An 18,974-nucleotide genomic window follows, 5' to 3' on the forward strand; every position below is an offset into this window, starting at 1 on the left:
TACGCACTGCTTAAAGCTTTTTACCTGTTGGTAAGCTTGTATTTTCGTTGACTCAAATCTTTTTTAAGAAGTACTATTTTGGTGGGGGATGGGGTGGGATGGGGGAGCCCCTGTTTCATGTTAATTTCCTGATCTCTGTCTGACTGACCCATGTGTATTTTTTCCTTTAAGCATTTTGAGCACCATTTTACATAAAATTATGAATAACTTAAAAAAATGGCCTTATGCTTGAAAGAGGCTGTGCACTGGAAAAAATTTTTTTTGTCCACATTAAACTTATATTTAGTGTTGGGATGCCTGGCTGGCTTAGTCGGTGGAGCATGTGACTCTTGATCTTGTGATCATGAATTTGAACTCCAAACTGGGTGTAGAGATTACTCAGAACTTAAAAAAAAAAAAAAAACCCCAAACCTTACATTTAATGTTTAGAACTTAAATTTTGAAACTTAAGGTGAATTATGAGTAATGAATATTTTGAAATTAGCGATTAACCCATGGGATAAAACTGCTTCCAGAATACATCTGTTGCTTTTGGAGTAAAGTATTTTTTGGCATCATACCATGCTGGTTTTGAATCACCTTGTTGTGGTTGATATGCAGGTTTCTGCTGGAGAATGAAAGGTCCAGTATAGGTTTTTGACATGGCTAACTATAAGGTTTCTGACCTACAGATGGCTAATATGGACATTCCTGTGGCCATCTGGGAGTGACAAAGAGTATTAACATTCATTTCTGTATTTAACTGAAAGACAAATACCGAAAGAAATGTTGTTTGATACTTTAATCTTTAACAGTGTTTCCATTCTTTGCCAATGGTAACATTTGTTATCATAGATAGAGTGAAAAACCAGTTTTGGGATATCACCAAACAAGCTATGCTGGCAATACCTAGAACATTGGTACCAGGCTAGCTGTTTTAGGCGTAGCTTGCATGACTAGTTACACAGATTTTGTGAAAGATTTGTAGGAGGTTAGGTTTACAGGAGTTAGGTGTTCAAAATAAAGTCTTCTGTTGTTTCTTTCTCCCAAGAATTGAATGTTGTCCACATTAGAATTGTCATTTACTGAAGGAACAGGAAACTTCCATTCTGTCTAGATTTGTGCTGTTTTAGAAGAGTTTTCTTCTTATATGCTACTTTTAGGCAAATACAACCCTAATATCCAGCATTGATCAGGAGAAAGCAAATTGGAAGAATGACTCACAGAATTAAAATTACTAATAAATCATCTAACCTCTCTGCTTCAGATTTCAAACTGTTTACTTCTTAGAATTGTTAGATTGCTGGAGTCTAATAAATTAATGTGTGAGCCTATATGTCTAAGAAAAGTGATTATTTTACATTTGCTCTGGCATATATATGTAGAGGGAGGGGATGAGAGTCTTAAAATCTCAAAGACCCCTTTTAGGCAACCCCCCCCCCCCCCCCCCCCCCCCGCCCTGCCCTGAGAACTCCACTTTGACTGTATGTTTACTGTCTTGGCCAAGTGGCTTGGATTTTGTTTAATCTCAAAATCTGAAATTGCAACAAGTCATGTTACTTGATAATCCTCCATGACTGACTTCATATGTATTTTAGGAAAAAGAAAAAGGAGACTGCTTTAGAAATATCATAGCTTGAGTTATTTTTAAATTAATGAAGGAAAATGTTTTCTCCTCTTGCTGAGCTTTTTTGTGTCAAACTTAAGTTTTGAGGGGTAACGTCATGGTAACAATACTTTTAAAAGTAAGGGAATATAAGGAAACACAAGGAAAGGGAATAATCTGAAAAACTGTGAAGGTGGTTACCACGTACCTAAAAAGTCTATAGAATGATACTTTATATAGATTTTTACATGGGTGTATTTGCTGCTTACAAGAGCTCTTTCTTTTGAATACTCATGTTATTTTTACAGTTAGGTCAGTTCCCAAAGAGTTTCCAACACTGTGGACATATTACATTTTGTTTAAGTGCTAAATGCTCCCCTATCAGTTTTATACGAAAAATGAGTAATGCAAATTTATTGGGAACAAACCTGGAATTACTGGAATGTGAACTGCCTTCTTATATTTCCAAGTGCTCTGGAAAGTTCTCCTTTACTGATTTCCATAGAGATTGTCTAATTTTGTTTTCTGATAATCCTGTGCGGTAAGAATCACTCAGTTATTTAAGGGGGCTCCATTTTTACATGAATTCCTTTACTTCTTGGGAGTCTTTTTTTTTTTTTTCCCATCAACCTGGCCTTACCATATGCCATATGACTTTGGGTATTTGTGTACAATTTATACATTGATGGAATTTTCGTAATGCAGTGGGTATGTTTGAGTGAAAGTTGGCCCTTGAAATATATTGGAATAAAATTATTAAGCATTTTATATTTTACAAATGCTTATCTAGTATGTTTATGTACTCTGTTTCTCATAGATTTGTTATATTCTCTAAACACTTTCGTGGTGTTTCCAAGATTATTTGGTGTTTAGAACCAATAACTGTGATTTTTAAATGAACCGGGCTATTTCTAGTAATTAGAACCTACAACCCAAGAATTGGGAGTGTTTATTTTCAGTTGATCTCTCTCTTTCCCAGAATAGGAGCAGTACAGAAAAGTGGGAGTATGTGTAATGATATAGAATATTACATGTTATGTCTTACATACTATCCTATGTGGGTCAAGAACTATCTTACTCACTTTTTGAGGATGGTTGCAGAAAAGCGTTTGCTTTTGCCCTGCCTCCAACCGCCAAACATAAACACCACACAAACACAAACATACTGCTTAGACTTAAGTAAGACCTATGAATTGTAGAGGTGTTTCATCTTCTGCAAAATATAAATGTAAAGGAGCATGTATAAAGTGCACTGTGTGGCCTCATAGGAAGCTGTGTTATTGTAAAATCTTACTAGCATCACCAGAGGTAATAAGGTTAAGCTGATTAATCTAAACTTGCCATTAACCTATTTTGCTGAATATAACTCGTAGCCATAATAATGACTTTTAAGCATCTACAAGTATGTATGAAATTCTTATTGCTCCTAAATACTAGTAACACTTTGTATTGGCTTAATTTTGTTTTTTTTTTTGTTTTTTTTTTTTTTTTAATTAAACATGTTTTTCTAACTATACGATTTTCTCATGATTCCTGAGGTTTGAGAAATGTGATGGTTCAAGGGAGGGGAAAAAAAAAAAACCAACCCAATAATACAGTACCAGAACTCTCTGTTATTTTAAAATTGGATCACAGGGATACCTATGGTATTTGAAAACCTAATTACAGTTATACCTCACAGCATAATTATAAGCTCCTTTCCTTCCAGACATGAAAATTAAATGGTGAAATTTCCGTGCACACACACATAGCACCAGTGTGGAACAGACGCTGCCATTTCCCTACACGAAAAATAAATGTAATTGGGCTAAGTTGACATTCTCTAGAGAGGACACATAGGCTAGGAGATGGTAAAGTTGTTTATTCCTCCTCCTCAGAAAACAAAGCACAAAAACTGTCATTTAAACTAGAATGTTGAACAAAAGCGGCTGAGGCTTCCCTTAATGATAAAGTCTGTGTGATCTTCTTATCTACCAAGAGAATTTGTATTGACATGACCAGTAAATATTACACATGGAAAGTTCTATGTATTTGAATGTTTTCAAAGTTTGTAGTCAGAAGTCTGTTCTTGTGTAAAATGTATTTATTTTTAATCTTTGAGAGTCCAATATTACCCCCTCGATTCACAAGTACTTGTTCAGTTATCTTTTTAAGTTCAACTTATTGGCTGTTTTAGATCTTGACTGAAAAACTGGAGGGGAATAAAAAGATTTCCCTGGGAGAGGAGTTCACGAAACCTCAGGGATGAATTAAATGCACAGGAAGGTTGTTTGTTTTGGTGGTTTGGATTTCGTGTTCTTTGCTGCCAAAAGATTTCTGTCAGTTTGGGTTTTGATAGTTAAGTTAGTTTAGACTGGTATTATTCTTGAGAGTGACTTACAGAGGGTAGATGAAAGGAAACAGTCCAGTTTAACACATGATCCTTATCCAATGTATGCTATGGATTACTCACACATATTAGCTGTTCCTTAAGCGGATTTGATTGGTCTATGCTTGGAAGTAATACTAACAGATAACCATTGGAAGGGGTGTGGGGGTGTGGGGAGCTCTTTTAGGAGCTGAGCTGAGTACGATGTGAGTGTTTTACTTACCTCCAGATAGTCAGATGGCCTGGGCACTGGTACCTCCATTGAAGCTAGATATTGAGGTTCACAGGCATCAGGCAATTTGAATGCACACAAAATCAGTAACCAAATCCAGCCCTCCTGAGCCAAAGCCAAATAACCTAACCATTTGTCTTAAGAGAACCACTCTAGGTTCACTTTAGTGCCCTTAAAAACCAACTTGATATCCTATGCACTAGACCTTTTTTTTTTTTTTAATAAGAAGTAAAACTGGGAAATGGAAATTTATAGTCACCTCATCAGGAAGAAGTAATTATTACTAGATTTGGTATTTTGAACTTCAGTTCTTTATTTGTGGATAAACCACCATTTTTCTTCTTCTTTTTTTTTTTTTTTTTTTTTATGATAGACACAGAGAGAGAGAGAGAGAGAGGCAGAGACACAGGCAGAGGGAGAAGCAGGCTCCATGCACTGGGAGCCTGATGTGGGATTCGATCCCGGGTCTCCAGGATCGCGCCCTGGGCCAAAGGCAGGCGCCAAACCACTGCGCCACCCAGGGATCCCCATTTTTCTTCTATGCAGAACTCTAATGGCTTTTCATCTCTCTCAGGAGGATCCCATTCAGTCTTTAGAGTGACCCAAAACTCCTGCATAGTCATCTTCCACACCCAGCTTCTTTGACTTCACTGACCTCTCTTCCTGCCCCTCCCCACCTTGTTTATTTTGCTGCAGCCACAATGGCCTCTCTTCAGTTCTTCTAATTCTGCAAGCATACTCCTGCCCCAGGGCATTTGCACTTTTCATTCCTTCTGCTTGGAATGCTTTCTCCCAGAGAATTGCATGTCTCCTTCATTTTCTTCAGGACGTGTTCTGACGGCACATGTCAATTCAGCTTTCCCTGACCGGCCTATATAAAATAATGTTCCTCCTTTCTGAGCTCCCTCTTCCTCGCTCTGCTTTATTCTTTCCGTGGTACTATCGTTGCTATCTCTTGTATTTTCACTTGTTTGTTTATTTGCTGTTTCTAGGCTGGAACTTTGTTTCGTTTATTGCTTTATGCCCAGCAACTAGACAAGTGTCTGGTACACAGAAGATGCTTCATAAATATTTGCTGAGTAAAAGAAAATAAGTGAAAGCATATGTGTGTGAACATATACACACACCTGTGGACACACATACATGCACATGCTTTTATGGGGTATTATGCTGCCTGCTTAGCCTTAGGACTAGAATCCCATTATATGCCTATTTGGTAATTTTAAAAATTTAAATAAAATTAAAATTTAAATCTCAGTCTGTCCTTTAAGTGATAATTGACTTTGATTTTATTTTGTCCTTCACCTTTAATTTACAGAATCAATTTGTTGGTAAATCCTATTCGGTTTCCTTTTCTTCTGCTTTAAGTATCAGTATTCCTTACTCCTATTACTAGCAACTAAACCACTCTTTTTTAGAAGTCCCAACTGTGTATTGCTTTTAGAAATAGCAAAGGAAATGGGCTTTTTAAGATTGCTGAAACCAGATTTCATTCTGATTCTACTAGTTCCAGCTCTTGTGCTCTCAGGCAAGTTAACTTCTGAGCCATAGTTTTGTTGATTATAAAGGTGGGTATAATAATATTCATCAGAATTATTTGCAGGTTTGATCAAAATAACTCCTGTAAAAGCAGCACCAGTTCATTATCATACTCTGAAAAATCCAGGTAGATTGGACTCCTTGGGTCAGTTTTTTTTTTTTTTTCTACCTCAGAACATAAATGGATGTAATGGGCATCATTCTAAAGATACCCCTCTAGGATGCCTGTCTTCTGGTTGTTCAATCAAACATTAACCTCTACTGCTCTGAAGGAGCTTTGCAGATGGAATTAAGGTCAGTAATCAGCTGACTTTAAGATAGTGAGGGTAGCCTCGATTATCCAGGTGGGCCCGAGGTAAGTAATTAATAAGCCTTTAAAAGCCCAAGATTTAGAGAGATGGGGCAGAGGGGGAGGCAAAGGGAAGGCAGAGAGACTAGAGTGGGGAACTCACTCACCATTGCTGACTTTGAAAGAGGTTGCAAGCCACGTCTGTAGATCAACCCTTAGCCCACAGCCAGCAAGAGAATGGGGGGAACCTCAGTCTCACAGCCACATGGGATTAATGCTGCCAACAATCTGAATGAGCTCATCGGCAGAGACTCCAGAGAGGAACACAGCCCTACCGCCACGTTGATTTCTGCCTGTGAAACCTGGAGCAGGGACCCAGCTGTGCCCAGACTCCTGACCCAGTGAAGCTGTGAGATAACAAATAAGTGGTATTTTCGGTAGCCAAGTCTGTGGTCATCTGTTGTGGCAGCAACGGAAAACTAATCCAGGGAGTTTGAGAAATAAGACCAATGTTGGAAGGGCTTTTGGGCATAGCTGGTGGAAAAGATATTTAATGACCGCCTGCCGATTCTGAATGAATGTTGCCTCATAGGGCATTCTCCTTTTCAGGGGTTTATCTGCTGGCAAGCCTGGGAAACTTCCATGGAATCAGTGAATGCATCCTTTCCCTTGATCACCACTGGAGATAGAGGGATGCTGATGTGTTTTAATAGTCTAACTCTCCTTGGTCAGCAGCTTTTTCATCTCTATGCTTCCTCTTGACAAATGTACTACGTGTTCTTAGATTAAAGTTGATCTTCTACACTTGATGCCCAGTTTTTCAGGAAGGAAGTTTGTCTTCTGGCTGAAATTTAGAAAGTAGACCTTAGGAATATTCTTGGAGATCTTCTGGAATTCTTGTGTTCAGGACTACCTTCTCTTTCTCTCTCTTTTTTTTAAGTTTTATTTTTAAGTAATCTCTGCACCCTATAAGAGGCTCAAGCTTACAATCTTGAGAGCAAGAATTTGCATACTCTACCTACTGAGCCAGATTGGTGCCCCAAGGAACAGGTTTATTAGATGTCTTTCTTGCCATGCCCATCACCCTTCTTTGTCCACTCCCAATATTCTCAATCACTTCATGGAAGTAAAGTTTGGATCTAGAAGAAGAGAAAAAAAATTGCATGTTGTGGATGGCTAGACCATTATAGCTTCCCTCTTCAGCTTGGGGACTCCTGCAGCCCTCAGAACATATGATTCCCATTTGTTCTTTGATAATATCATGCATTAGTGCATGCCTGGGCCTTTGGGGCAGCTCTCGAATATTCAGGTCTGCACCTATCATACCTTTTGCTTTTTGATAACATACATGCAAAATGTTTTTACAGATACTAGCTTCATCCATATAATATTGATTTCTATTAGCTTTATTGTATTTTTTAAGATTTTGTTTGACAGAGATAAGCAGGAGGAGTGGCAGGCAGAGGGAGAGGGAGAAGCAAGCTCCCTGCTGAGCAGGGACCTAGATGTGGGACTCAATCCCAGGACCCTGGATCATGACCTGAGCTGAACACAGATGCTTTTAACCTACTGAGCCACCCAGGCGCCTGCCTTTTTTTTTTTTTTTAACTTAATTCTTAAAACTCTTAAGTCACCAAAGCAGTCTGTGTTCATTGTCATTCACATAATAGTGTAGTATTAAAAAATGAAAGTCTTCTCTTTTCCCATTTCTCATGGTCTGTAATTAACATAAATTAGAAATGGCTTGACTATCCTCCCAGACATGACAATGGTCATACACACATATGTATATCCAGAAATTTTTGTTTATGAGAAACTTGTTTATGAAAAACTTTCATACTGGCTTTTTTTTTTTTTTTAGCAGCTTCCTTTTTTTCCCTCTCTCTCCTTTTATAATGACCACATAGTGTTCTACTGGGAGGGTGTACTCTGCTTGTTTACATTTAAATGGTTTCCAATTACTCATAACCTCTAAAATGTTGCAATAAGCATCTAGGTACATAGATCACTTTTTTGTAGTTTTACAAGTGAAGTTGCTAGGCAATGTGTATTTAAATGTTGACAGATGCTGCTGAACTGTTGTTCAGTAAAGTAGATCAATTTGCACTCTCTCCTGTGATTTTCCGGATTCTCTGAATGACACTCAGGAAACTCTTAACTGGTAGTTGGTTGCAAGGAGAAGAACTGGGTGTCTGGGCATAGGTAGAGGGAGGGAGACTGAGTTTTGAGAATAGCTCCTTGGTACCTTTTAAAATTTTGTGCCATGGGCTTGTGTTATCTATGAGAACAACAGGAGCAACACTGTGAGACTTCCTGTTTTCCCACACCTTTGCAAATATTATGTTGTAGGCTATATGGTACATGAAATAAAAGGTCTCATTTTGATTTATGTTTCTTTGATTTTTAGAAAGGTTGCTTTAGCTTCATTTTATTAAATTTAAAAAAAATCTAAAAAAGTTACAAAGGCATTCTTGCTGTAAAAGTAAGTAACTCAGACATTGAAGATGAAGCTTTCACATGTTGTTTTGTTTTGTGTGTTTTTCTTTTAAACATAAAGGAACTCAGGGAATATGGATACACTAAAGGTTCAGGCACTGGGCAAGCAGGTCATGAACACTGGCTTTCTTCCTTCCCTTGTTATAAGCTTTTGCTGTGTGAGACTGAGAATTTGCTCAACTTTGAACTTTTGATCTCCTTCCTTCTTCAAAACTCGAGATAATATATACAGTCCTCTGCATATAAGGACAAAGAATGAGTGTACTTTTTATCTTCAAAATCATAACTAAGGATATTTGAAGAGAAGTCAAGTGTGTAGTTTAAAAATCATCTTAACATTCACATGGCTCATTGCACAAAAATATAATTTTCTGAACTTATTACATTATGATTTATGAAGTCTGGTTCTGTTTTTTCTTTTCTTTCCATGAAAGAAAAATCTATTCCAGGTTTTTTCTAGGAGTTGAGTATCAGAGAGATGAAACTGTAATGGTAAATTTTTGCAGGGCTAACTTTTCCCTTTTGTACTAATCAGGCTTTTACTTTCTTCCCCAAGTCTCTCAACTCTTTCACTGATGTGTGTCTGTCCTCTGATGTTTTTATACAGATGAGACTTCCAAGTTCCTGCCAGAAAAATTCTAGGAAAACCCTTCTTATCTTGCGTTCTAGTTCTGTCCCTCTTCCTGATCTGCTCTTTGCTCCTGTGATGTCTCTTCTTTGTTCTCCCGAGCCACCAGCACCTAAAGTCTCCTTACCAAGGCCACCCCCAACCCCACAAGCACCCCAGAACCTTGTCTTCCTGTCTCCCACCAAGACTGCCCTGTGACCTCTGCCTCCAGGCTGTCGGGCACTGGCAGGCAAACTGATGAATCATTGCTCTCTCCATCAGACTATTAGATAACAATCCTTTGGTTATTCATCTCCTGCTGACTTCCTAACCCATTTCCTTCCATGACTGTTACAATATTTTTTCCCATAATTTCCAAGTCTCAAGTCTGTACTCCCTACTTGCTCTCTAAGGATGACATTGTTGTCTTCTTTTATGGAAAAGATCTAGGTTGGGGTCACAAACTCTGCTGCCAAGAGGAGCCATTGAAATTCCTGAAATGAGTGTGATGTGGGCAGGGACTGTGGTGGACTACAGGGTGCCAGCCACGCCTCAGGTGTGGGCAGCAGCGGTGGTGGTTTACAGAAGCTTGGGCCGGCATTGCCCATCTTGTTTTTTCCAGGAAAATCAAGTCTCTGGTTTTCTAGGTGAGATCTCTACAAGTTTAAATCACATTTTTTGAAACTCTGTGTAGGCCAAAAAAACCAATCTGACAGTCATCTTGATTTTCAAGTTTCTTTTTTTACCTTAATGTTGTCTCGGTATTTTCACTGCCTGCCATTTTTTTTTTTTTTTTTGTCTCCAGGGTCACTCCTTTTCTTTCTTGTCTCAGGTGTTTTTACTTGTTTCCTCCCCATTCCCTTTTATTTGCATAAAAATATTCAGACTGTCCTTTCCTAAAAAAACAAAAAAACAAAAAACAAAAACAGAAAACAAAACAAAAACCAAAAACGGATGTAGTAGTGCCTGTTCATCCACAGGGAATATATTCCAAGACCGCAAGTGGATGCCTGAAACCATGATAGTGTGAACCCTGTATATATAACTTTTTTTCCTATGCATACATACCTATGGTTAAAGTTTAATTTATAAGTTAGGCCCAGTATGAAATTAACAATAGTAACTAATAATTGGAGTGCCTGGATGGCTCAGTCAGTTAAGTGTCGGTCTGGTAATTTCAGCTCCGGTCAAGATCTCCGGGTCATGAGATCGAGCCCTGAGTCTGAATTAGGCTCTGTGCTCAGTGGGGAGTCTGCTTGAGATTCTCTCTCTCCCTCTGCCCCTTCTTCCATTGCTCCTGCATGTGCATGTATGAATGCTCACAGTCTCTCTCTCTCTCTCAAAAAAAAAAAAACAAAAAACAAAAAAAACAAAAAAAAAAGGGACAATTCCAACAATATGCTGTAATAAAAGTTATGTGACTGTGGTTACATAAGTATAAGATACTTATTCACCCTTCTTGTGATGATGTGAGATGGTAAAATGCCTGTGTGATGAGATGAAGTGAGCTGAAGCTCACTATGACATAATGTTAGTCTACTGTTGACCTTCTGATCATATGTCAGGAGGAGGATCACCTGCTTCTGGACCACTGTTGACAGGTGGTTATGGGAATCATGGAAAGTGAAACAGTGGCCTTTGGGGGAGGGGACGACGCTACTGTATGCAGCACTTTCTTCAGTGCTTCTGCCTATATCCCCTCTTTTCTTTATTCTTTTATGTTGAATTTTAAATAAGGGGTCTACATTCATTGCCTTTACTTCTTCACTCATTCCTTTAACTTCCAGTCTGTCTTTTGTCTTTGTGACTCCTGGAAAGCTCTTCCATGCTTTGAATCCTGATTTGTCCTAACCTGCATAGTCTTCTCTGAACACTACTTCCACATCCGTTTGCCCTTGCTTCATCCTACACATACTACTTCTCCAAGATTCCCTCACTGGCCCTCTCTTCATACTCTTCCTGTTGGTTATGGTCTTCTGTGTATGTGCTGCTGGGAGATCAAGTCAACATATACAGATGGAATTCATTGTGTTACCTCTCTTCCAACCCCAGCTTTTTGAATCAACTTACGGTTTTGTTAATGGTGCCACTATTTTTTCCAGACATTTAAGATTCCAAACTCTGCAGCTAACTTTGAGTTTTCACTTCTCATTTCAGTGACCAAGTATATTTTATTCATCCACAATATAGCTAGTATTCATAGCTTTCTTTCTTCTTGACTTAGAGGTCCTTGACTTCTGAATTGCTTTCCCTTCACCTTCATGCATCCATATTAATTTATATAAAACACAGCTCTGACTGTACCATTCATTGGTTCAGAAAACCTCAGCACTTCTCAATTACTTACCAAATCTAGTCCAGTCTCCTTACCATTACTCATCAAGGACTTTTAGGATCTAGCCCAACTGATTGTTCTAGCTTCCTTTCTCATTGTCCCTTCATGCATCCTATATTTTACAGCTACTACTGTTGGCTAAATACTCCCACACTTCAGCCCACATGCTCCTGTTTCTTTTATTTGAAATTCTTTATGCTTCTCCCAACCCTTCCTCTGACGTGTTGAAATCCTATACATTGTCCAGTCTTTCATCTTTATATTATTTCCTTCTTGAACAGCTCCCCTTATTTACCTTTATCTGAGTTATTTTTCCCTCCTGATTTTCTCCTAGCATTTCATTTGACCTCTCATGTGACACTTACTATTATATTGTATTATATTACATTATAGATCATTAGTAAACCTCTCTTCTGTCCTAATGGACTGTATAAACTCTTTTTCCAGAGACTATGCCCTATTCCTAATTTTTTATCCCCCCCCCCCCCCCCCCCCACACACACACACACAGCATAGGGCCCAGTGATAGGCACTGAATACATACTTTAAGTGAAAACCCTCGGGGCACTTGGATGGGCTCAGTCTTTAAACATCTGTCTTTGGTTCAGGTCATGATTTCAGTGTCCTAGGATCGAACTCCACATTGGGCTCCCTGCTCAGCAGGGAATCTGCTTCTCCCTCTTCCTCCCCACCACTCATGCTCTCTCTTCCTTGCACTTTTTCTCTCTCTCAAATAAAATAAAATCTTAAAAACCCTCTCAGGTTATTAATAATTAAAACAAAACCATTGGATTTTCCCCCCCTTAAAACCCAGGAGATTAGAATTCATGAGGTTGCTGGTGCTTAATGCCATATTTTGCACATGGTAGGCTCTTAGTCTAAGGAAAAGAAATCTGTCTCTCCCTTGAATGCTTTTTAAACAGTCAAGAAGGTTAGTTCTGTGACTGTTCAAGGACAGCTGATTCTCCTGCTGTTTGCAAAATATGGATGATAGATCACACGGCAAGGGTAGTTTTTGTTATGAAGTGCCATTATAAACGGAAATTGTCAAGAACACAAGGCAAAAAGTCTTTAGGGTAAAACTCAATTTAGAGTTGTCACTTAGTGGGGGTATAAGTGGTACCTCAAAAAGTTGAGCTTTAGTTTTGAGAGGGAGATTTTCACTTTTAGTTAGGGATAATAATTTAAAAATAATAATGACAACTATTTGGGGGGGGGGGCACTTACTGTTGCCAAGCTCTTTCTCTGAATTTATCTTGCTGAATTCTCATGCAGTAGGTGTGGAGTGTGTTATGTCCATTTTATGGATAAGGACCCTGAAGCACAGGAGTTAAGTAGTGATTGAAGACCCACAGCTGGAGAGTGGTGGGGCTGGGATTCACCTCAACCTGCTTGTTTTAGAGCCCACTCTAATCTCTCTATTCTATCAGGGGAGTTGAAAAGGAAGGCCTGGAACATTTGTACCTCTGCCTGTTCCCGTGACCTAAATACTACTTTATTAGCCCAGGCTCCAACTTCTTTTCCTGCCCCAAAGATAATTTTATAGCATCCTTAAAACTTGTCTATGTTTGTTTTCCATTTTACCGAATGCCAGCAGAATAGAAAAGCATCCTGGTTTTGTTCAGTGCACCGTGGGATATCTATCGTCCATCAATAAGCAAGAAAAAGTTTAGCCACCTGAATTTTAAAGGACTAAAACATATTAAATTCTACCTGCCAATGCAGCCAGACTGTGGGATACTCTGAAGGACAAACAATCCAGTTTCTTCAATTTAGTAATTTGCAAGGAGAAAGAAAAGAGATGAAGGGGGAAACCTATAGATTAAAAAAATTATTTAAAAAATTTTTAAAAAGTAATTTATTTGAGAGGGGGAGAGAGAAGCAGCAGCAGCAAGGGGAGGGGCAGAAGGAGAGGGAGAAGCAGACTTTCTGTTGAGGAGGGGAGGCGTCCCAGTTAAAAAAAAACTTTTAAAGTTTTTTAACTGGGATGCCTGGGTAGTTCAGCAGTTGAGCGTCTGCCTTTTGGCTCAGGGCGTGATCCTGGAGTCCTGGGATCGAGTCCCACATCGGGCTCTCTGCATGGAACCTGCTTCTCCCTCTGCCTGTGTCTCTGCCTCTCTCTCTCTCGGTCTCTCATGAATAAATAAAATCCTAAAAAGAAAATTCTTAACAGAGCTATCAGCCAAACACAGTGGTAAACCCTGATGAGATCCTAATGCAAACGAACAAATGGTTTTTTAAAATATGACTGTTACAAGACCATTGGAAATGTGATCATTGATTGACTGGAAATGTGATGGTATTGAGATAGAAATTGGTCTTCCTAACAATAAGAATTATTACTAATTTTAGGATAATAGTTTTACAGTTACGTTATCTTTTAGAGACATACTGAAATATTCATTCAGAAATATCATTTCTGACAATTGCTTCAAGGTAATATGGGGATATGGATAGGAGAGAATATAAATGGAACAAGACTAGCCATAAGGAGTGATTATTGAAGCTGGTGTTGGGTGCATGGCATTCATTGTGTTAATCCACTTATGTTTGTATACCTTTAACATTTTCCATAATAACTTTTGGGGAAAAAAAAAAGCTGGTAAATTCAACTTGAGGTATGAGTTTTAAGTCTGAGAGGGTTGTGTAGCCTCCATGAGGTTTTATCCTGGCTCAGTATTCAGACCAAGTAGATATGATCAGGATAATGAGACCCAAGATAAGGTTTATAACCCTTTATCATGGAGAAATTCCACATTATAAGAAATTTTAATGGCATTGGAAACATAGTAAACTTTGCCTTCATCTAGCTTGTGTTTCCCTCTAGGGAGAAGACCTTGAGCAGATCCACAGTTGTCTCAAAATGCCAAAGCCCATCTTTATATCATGACAGAGGGCCATTGGGGTCTAATGGGAAAGAGCAATCATCAACATTGGCAGGTTTAGTTAAGCAAAATGTAGCAAAAGTAGCATCAGAAGTTATTTCTTTCTGTTTTCTCAGTCTTAGGGAGGTTTTGTTCTTAGTCTCAGAAAGCACTTTTACATTCTTTTTATTAGTTGACTATATAAAATCAAGGTTCATAGGGATAAAGTACTTTTTCTAGTAATGACATATGTTGTATATGACAGGTTAATCGTAACTTGATTATGCTTATTCTCTCATTTCTATAGAGTATAAGGCTGCTGATACTATGTCTTTCTTTACCAAGCTCATCTTTTGCAATCTCTTAACATATGTAAGGGTAAGGGATGATGGCAGAGGGGCCTCATTTTGCTTTGCAAGCAGGTGTGATGCCCAGATGTTCTGACATCACTGATGGCATGGGTACATGGTTGGTCCCTCAGCCGTGTAGCCTTTGCCTTGCCAGCTGTTAGCATGCCTCAATTCCTCAGCCTGCTCATTCCACTCTCTATTGGACCTCTCTCCTCTGACCCTTCCTTCCTTCCCAGAGTTCTTTAATGGCTTTGCTCTCACCACGTGTTCTGTTAATGCTGGTGCCCTGCCTATCCATCTTTAGGTATTCTCCCCCAGTGTGCTTATCAAAACTTCTCTTGTCAGCAACCACTTGTAAACTGGTGAAGCTCAGCTGTGAGTGAGCCCAGGCTCTTTCCTGAACTTTCCAGACCTGTTTTTCCAATTACCTTGCATGCATTCACCCTTTGGTTTCAGGGCATTTTAATCTCAATGTATCAGAGTTTAATTATCATTGTGCCCCCACTCCCAACACATGAACTTTGTTTTCTATTCTCTTCTGAATTTGCTGTCACCACAAGTCAGAAACCATCGTGTCATCGTTGACTTCTGCTCCTTCATGACTGATAAGTTTCCTAAATGTTTTTCTCAGCTTTAGCCTCCCTCCCCTGTCTCTGCAGAGTTCAAACCTTCAGGAACCATTGCTGCACCCTGCTCCAAATTCATTCCAGACAGTGCCTCCAGAAAGAGCTTTTTGAAATGCAAATGTGATTGGTTTTCTCTTGCTTAAAAGTCTTCTGCAATAGTCTAAACTTTTGAGCAGGGTACTACTGTCATTAAATTTGTGAGCATCTCCTCCAGTATATATATTTGTATTATAAATAACATACCCATAATTGCACTAATGTATTACATATTGTAAACACAAAAATAGGAATTAAAAGGACACAAAAACGTTTTAAAAATAATTTTATATTTAGTAATATTCAGCCCTTTAATTTTTGACAAAAAATTGGAGTCCATGGTAATTTTAGTGAAGATAGTATGATTGTATTTGCTTCCTTATTTTTAAAAATCTATTTCCATTTGGGAAACACTAATGTTAAGGTCTGTAAGTTCAGTTTATTTATATACTTATTTTTTTTCAGATATTATCATTGAAAAAGTTAAAGTATGTACAAATCCAAATGGGCGACATGCAGGGTTCACTGCTTGTTCATCATTATCCACCAACTGCACAAAGGTTCAGTTGAAATCAGTCAGTAAATTGTAATCTAGTATAATATTGGAGTAAGAACAGACCTTCCTGTCTTGTTTATTTACTAGATTGGATAATTTGCTTAATCTCTCTGTTTCAGTTTCTGTATCTGTGAAGTGGGATAATTATTATAGTCTCTTCATCAGGGATAGTGCTGAAGATTGAGTGATTAATGCATGTTGAGCGCTGAAAATAGTGCCTGATTCATAAACAGCAAACCCTCAATAAATAATAGCTATTATTTTCCTCTTTAAGAAAGAAGTTCAGTCATTTCTTTAAGAAAGAATGGGAACATGCTGCATTTCCCTACTTTTAATAGGACTTCAAAAACTAAAACTCTTTATTTTGTAAATTTTAAAGCAGATTAGAAAATTCTGTGCTTAAAGAGTACAGATATGAGAGGTTTTATGGATGTGACATTATTTGAGGAAATAATGACATAATGATGGAAATATTTTCGAAATGTTTCAGAAAAATTTCTCGCTGTGACAATGTAATCTTTAGAGGAACACGGGCTGCTGTACGGTTGTGCAGTTTGATCAAGTATAGGTGTCAGATTCATGAGTTTATGCTCCCTTGTGCTTACATTATTGTTGTTTTCATCCATCACTGGTTCCTGTCAACTACAATGTCCATTTCATGGGAGTCACTTTGGTGGTTAAATTATAATGATAACATCATCCATCCATTCACTTATGTGGACACATATAAACTAATACTTTGCAGTCATTGGAAGGACACAAGGAATGGAGGATGCCTCATGGCAGTGGAGCTTCCAGGCTTCCTTCAGAGACTTCTTTTGTGTGACTAGCTGCCATTGGGACTGAGAGGGTCATTGGCAATCCATTCATGAAATACTAGTAAAATTTGGTCTTCCTTTCTTCTTTAGAAATAGAGACTTTGGTATTATCTACCATGCAATGTAAGCAGTTGGCATGGCTGACCGACCATGTCTTCTGGTTCAACTGCTGAGGATGCCATGTTGGGTCACCACTCTATTTTGAACTCACGGCTCCTCAGTCTAGAAAAGAAAACTCTTCTCCTTACACGTTTCTCCTCATCTCAGTTATTCCTATGCTGATTGATTTTATATATGTTTTATATAGGGATAGAAAATAGGTATTTTGAATTTTGTTGTTTTCACTTGAATGCGTATCAAACTATTTTGTTTCTGCAAGGCCTTCAATATGACAATCTGGATGCTTTCCTTATTTTGTTGCTTTGACATGCCAAGATGAATTAAACCATTCATCATTCCTCTAACTGGATATTCAGATATTTCCAGTTAATTATTTAGGATTCTGTCATAAATACCTTTTTGCATATTATTTTTTGCTTTAGGCACATTATTTCCTGCAGATAAATTCAGTGGAGGAATTATTAACTCTTAGTCTAATAGAGCCTAAATGCTTTCCTAAAAGATTCACATGAAATATAGTGCTACTAACAGTGAAAGACCAGTAGTTTCACTAGAACATTGAAACTGTTAGGGATTTTTGTTTTGGGATATGTGAAATGGTAACTCAGGGCTGCTAAATATGCTTTTTTTTTTTTTTTTTTTTTGGTTACCATTGCAAATAAAATTTTCCCCATGTTTTTAGTTATGTATTTTTTTTCTTCTGTGAGCCTGGGGTTTGGATTTGTTTTTCTTAAACATATAAACACTTTGGGGTACCTGGGTGAGCAGTTGGTTGAGTGAGTTTTGGTTTCTACTCTGGTCATGGTGTTGGGGTTGAGGGATCGAGCCCTGCTTCAGGCTCTGCACTCAGCAAGGAGTCTGCCTGACATTCTCTCCCTCTCCCCTTCTCCCTGCACACACATGTACACACGTGTACTATTTCTCAAATCTTTAAAAAAATATATAAATTTAAGTTTGTATTTTACAAAGTACATAATAATCATTTCCTTTATCCAATATAGAGTTTCTATTACCTTCTTTAATAAAAAAGATGGCTATAATATTATTTTTCCCATTTGTTGGATGGGAAGCTTAGGTTAAGTAACATGGTCATATAGCAAAAAATTTATGGACTTGGAATATTAAAACCCAGGCTTATCTGTACCATATTCTATAACCTTAGTCATCATGCTCTGCTCCCTTTGGCAAAATAATATTTTGTGAAATTATAAAATACAGATAAGCAAAAAGGAAAATAAAACCACATTCATCTGAAATTTCACCTTTATCCCTAATTTAAGATGTGGACTGGTAGACAGCTGTAGGCTCACTGATGAAGAAGAAAGTGTTCAAAACTATAGATTTTTTTTTTTTACCTTATGTATATATTTACAAAAAGAGAATCAATTAATGTATCATGTATGTCCTTCTGTGTTATTAACCATGGTACTCACCTCAGCAACTTTAGCCTGCTTAATAGTCTAATGGATAGACCTCAGTGTCACTATTGTTAGATGTTTAAATTTCTATTTTTTTCTTATAAATATCGTTGTGAAAACTACATATATAAATCATTTGCTCATTTGTCCAATTGTTTAACTTAATTGATATGGAATGCTGGTCAAAGGCAATTAGATTTTTAGGGCTTTTGATGATCATTGCCAGTGCCATTCTTACCCTTGAAGAAAGCATCTTCCGGTTTGGTCCTGTTAAAATAAGAAAGGGGTAAGAGAAGAGAGAGAAAGAATTTTTTTTTTTTTTTTTTTTTTAGTAATCTCTTATAATTCATTAGCTTAATTCTTAGGAAATAAGTCAGTCAACCCACATGCATTTCTTTCTAAAACACATGATGCAGAGATCATGGTCCTAGGCTGACAGTGAAAATAAATTCTATGTGGTACAATTTCAGGGAAACAATCCTTGCTGTTCTTCTGGGCTAGCAATAATATAGTTCATAATAGGCCAACCCACTTTCCAGAGCTATGATGAACTTGGGTATGTTGGTTCACAGAGTTCTGCCATGATAAAGTTTAATGTACCAGTGGACTGAAGTCATTGTTTGTATTCCAACAATTATTATACAAATTTCACATTAGTTCAGAACGCTCTTTTAGAATGCTTGTGGGATCAGAGTGGTTTGGCTTCATGTTTTTTGAGTGATATTTGCAGTAACA

At 37.9% G+C, this 18,974-nt stretch overlaps 1 long non-coding RNA gene across 1 annotated transcript; it reads right to left on the minus strand.

Moving 5' to 3' along the window:
• Positions 1 to 4,601: 4,601 nt before the first annotated feature.
• On the minus strand, positions 4,602 to 18,508 carry LOC119866410. The gene is made up of 4 exons (XR_005379973.1): positions 18,478 to 18,508; positions 7,032 to 7,152; positions 6,181 to 6,857; positions 4,602 to 5,260 (listed from the first exon to the last, which is right to left on the minus strand). It is a non-coding gene; the product is annotated as an uncharacterized LOC119866410 (long non-coding RNA).
• Between the last annotated feature and the right edge of the window lie 466 nt (positions 18,509 to 18,974).

The sequence above is a fragment of the Canis lupus genome, chromosome 27 (genome assembly GCF_011100685.1).
Source record: "Canis lupus familiaris isolate Mischka breed German Shepherd chromosome 27, alternate assembly UU_Cfam_GSD_1.0, whole genome shotgun sequence".
Classification (NCBI taxonomy): Eukaryota; Metazoa; Chordata; class Mammalia; order Carnivora; family Canidae; genus Canis; species Canis lupus.